The following is a 3,822-nucleotide window of genomic DNA, read 5'->3' on the forward strand; positions in this document are numbered from 1 at the left end:
AGAAAGTGCTTCAGAAATCAACAACATAAATGACTTGACATTAATTTATAAACCAAATAAATCAATTGTATTGGTCTAGCCTCCCTTTATCTGTGTGTGAAATTGTTCCATCCTCAAAAACTAAAAACTAATGCTTCTGCAGTCTAGCTGCAGCTTCTAGCAACGGTCTTCTGTTAAAGAAAGGACACTGAATGTGGCATCACACACATGACTTGAGTCTGAACACAGCAGACAACAGGAGCATTTACAACAGCATTATAAAAACAAAAATAGTGCATGTGGGTGCAAACTTCCATTCTCTTTCTTACTGTTACATCAATCCCATGCATGTATGAGATTAAGTTAGCTTCATCATATCTCAATCAGTGATTAAGTGAATAATAAAGTTTCTATCAGGTTACTATCAGCCTGTCACTCATTATTTTCAGGGAGGGGGCGGGGTTTGGAGGAACATACTCTGCAATCCAAGACTTAATTAAATCCACCAAAAACCTGACATGATTGTAATGCAAGTATTTTTTAAAAACAGAAATCCCTATGTGTCTGAGCCGTAGCTACACGGACTGATTCAGAGCGGGTCCTTCTGCTGTTGGTTCTGGACTGGTGTTGCTGGTGTTGGTTGATAAAGCAGACTGCTCCGTGTTTGGAGTCGCTGTGCCGCTTTCACGTCTGTTCCCTGATCTCTGCGTCACCGACCGATATGATATTCAAGTGACAGAAAAAAATACGTTATTGTAAAGCCGCGGCCGGAAAATCAGGAAGCAAGGTTGCTACGCTATAATCGATTATGTTCGGTCACTGCATTGGTGCATAATCATCCACGTCTGCATCGCGATGCATCGTAGAAACGATTAATTTCAACACCCCAGTCACCAGGGGGCTTACTGATGTACTTTAACAATATTAAAGCTCTATGGCACAGCAGTAGAACACACATTAGGCTTTGATACACACACAGGCCACTTTGCTACCCTGTTACCGTCTCTTCATAAATAATATATCTATAAAGAGACAGTTTTTTATAAATAGCCATCAATGAAATCGGCTTCTTTAATTTGCAGTGATTTCTTGGCTCTACAGTGTGTAGCTAGTACTCACTCTGTACAAAGCTAGGTGGGTCGACTGAGGAGCCCATCCAGGGCTGGGGGGGTGAAGACTGGGGGGTCTGTTCCTCCTCCTTACAGTAGTCAGCTATCCATGAGCTTTTGGTGGTGTTATATTGTTCTGAAAAGACAAAACAATCGTAATCATCAGAACCCCAAAACACGGTTTTCAGTCGTGCAGCCAGCTGTGAGCCAGCTGTGCAAGGTGTACAGAACCATGTTTCAGCTTTTACTCACCCAACAGGACAGAAGTGATGTTGACGTCCAGTCTCTGCTTGGCTCGAATTCCCATCTTAAAACGTGGAGGGTGGATACGGCCAGCTGCCTGCTGCTGCCAGGAGAGGAAGCAGGGCCAGGGCTCGATGAAGGGCTCCCAGCCTGACACACATGAATGAATGAAAACACACACACACAAATTACTAATCTACTCCATGCTGAATGTTAACATGTTCATCCCCTGTACAATGTGCTTTGTGGGAAGGAGTTTCCCCTTTGACCTGTGTGGCGCATGTGCAGTATGGTGGAGTCTGTGGAAGTTGCGGAGGATGTCGGTCAATTATGTGCGAGCTCAATAAAGCAGTAAATGTATATAAACGTTGTGTTTATTCGATTTAACAGTGAATTCCAAAGAGATCAGTGGACCTTATGTTTACCACCATTCAGCTTTGAACTGAGATATGCTCTCTAATTCACTTCTAACATTTCCAATCTATGAATCCAATGCGTTTGCTTATTGCTCATACATGTCACAATACTGTTACCTGGTTTAATCCCTCACTTTAATACACTGCCATTGAAATGGATGTCAACGCTAAAAAAATGTGGTTCGACATAATTGAACATACGAGGAGATGAGCTCTATAAATCAAATCAAAGTTTATTTATAAAGCACATTTAAAAGCGATTTTTGGTCGGGCCAAAGTGCTATACATGTAATAAATACTACAATCACATAAAAACACATTACTACAATCACAATAAAAGACAATAAATTACAACAGATATATAAAAAACACAGGGAAAAGTCAGGAGTCGTGCTCCGCTCTGACTAAAAGGCCAGGGAGAAGAAGTGTGTTTTAAGAGTAAGATGTGTTAAACATATCATGAAACAAAAAAAAGGAACGCAAAGTAAATGTTATTACCTGACAATTCTCTGTTGAAGTAGTCTCCTGACAAAGTGAAGCTGGCGTTTCCTTCCTGAGTGGAACCAATGCGCTGCAGCACATAGAGCCCTGCAATAGAGAAAGACGAAACTTCATGTATACAATCATTTATTATCTACTAAATTATGTGATTTAGATAATAAAAATCACGGTGTGTTGTATGCCTTGTGGTGACTTTTAGCTAGTTTCTAAGGTCACCTATTATGCAAAATGCACTTTTTTATTTCTTTTATACATAAGTATGTGTCCCGGGTGTGTAAGGAGGCTCACAAAGTGTCTGAAAATACAACCCTCTCTCTTTTCCTCCTTACCCACATCTCTAAAAACGGGGGTACAACGTAGCTGATCCAGATTTGCAAATAAAATGTGGGCTGGCTTTACATTGAACTCCTGGCAACGTCCCGCCCACTTCCCAACCTATCGTCCCCATATACAGTCGCTAGCTGAATCCCCTCCCTCAGCTGTGTGTCTGTGTATTCAGCAGAATGTATACAGGAGAGACTTAGAACAGTTACATGTATTATATATATATACTGTATATATATATAACAACTTTACTCTATCAGTAAACACTGAACATGTCAAGCTATGTGCTGTATCAGAAACAATGTGTGACATGTTTTGGAAGTAATATGGTCTGTGTTTACATTAGCAAGCATCGCTAACACTCAGAGCTAATGCTGTACTGGACAGAATATGTGTAAAGAAGCAGGATATAAAAAGGTACTGTCCTTGTGGTAAACCCGCAAGAGAGAAAGCGTTTGAGCTCCATACTGTTTCAGAAATAATGCTTGATGTGGTTTGAAACATAATATGTCGTTTAATCACGGCAGCGTTTAGATGAGTTTCTGCTGGTAGACAGCCTTCTCTCCACAGAGCTCACTGCTTGCATGCGGACGGACGCTCCAAAGGGGCGTGGCCAGCAGTAGCTCCAGAGGGGCGTGGCCAGCAGTAGCTCCAGAGGGGCGTGGCCAGCAGCAGCTCGGTTACATTTATAGGGCCAGACCCAGAATCAGCACTTTAGTAACAGGGCTGAAATAGAGGGGTATGAGGCATGCTACAATGGGTGATCTGTTTGGTATTTTGAGCAAAATAATTCAGAGACATGTTTTGTATAGATATGGCCCTATAATATATTGTTCCAATATAGCATAAAAGGTGAGCTTTAAAATACTAACATTTACAGTCCTTTACGTCTTATTACGATAATTACCTCCACTGACATACACAGACAGTTTTTATTTGACTGTGAGAGTAGAGACCTGGGGCCGTATTCACAAAGGATTTTAGGGCTAAAAGTAGCTCCTAACTGGCGAATTTAGGAGAAACTCCTAAGCATAATGGGCGTGTCAGTCTTAAATTTAGGACTCCTAATTTTATTCACTAAGAGCAATTCACAAAGTATTTTAAGCCTAAAAGTAGCACCTAAGTCTGGGAGAGCTTAAAAGTCCTCGAGAGGACTCCTAACTCAGTAAGACCTATTCACAAAGAATCTGAAAATGGCTGAGAGACGAAATGTTTTGGAGACAATGGAAGACTGTGAATTGATCAAGAGA

At 41.2% G+C, this 3,822-nt stretch overlaps 1 long non-coding RNA gene across 1 annotated transcript; it reads right to left on the reverse strand.

The window, feature by feature from the left end:
• Nucleotides 1-527: 527 nt before the first annotated feature.
• On the reverse strand, nucleotides 528-2,329 carry LOC104964242 (uncharacterized). The gene is made up of 4 exons (XR_800394.1): nucleotides 2,246-2,329; nucleotides 1,341-1,481; nucleotides 1,099-1,224; nucleotides 528-683 (listed from the first exon to the last, which is right to left on the reverse strand). It is a non-coding gene; the product is annotated as an uncharacterized lncRNA (long non-coding RNA).
• Between the last annotated feature and the right edge of the window lie 1,493 nt (nucleotides 2,330-3,822).

This window comes from Notothenia coriiceps, unplaced genomic scaffold (genome assembly GCF_000735185.1).
Source record: "Notothenia coriiceps isolate Sejong01 unplaced genomic scaffold, NC01 NC01_scaffold00036921, whole genome shotgun sequence".
Taxonomy (NCBI): Eukaryota; Metazoa; Chordata; class Actinopteri; order Perciformes; family Nototheniidae; genus Notothenia; species Notothenia coriiceps.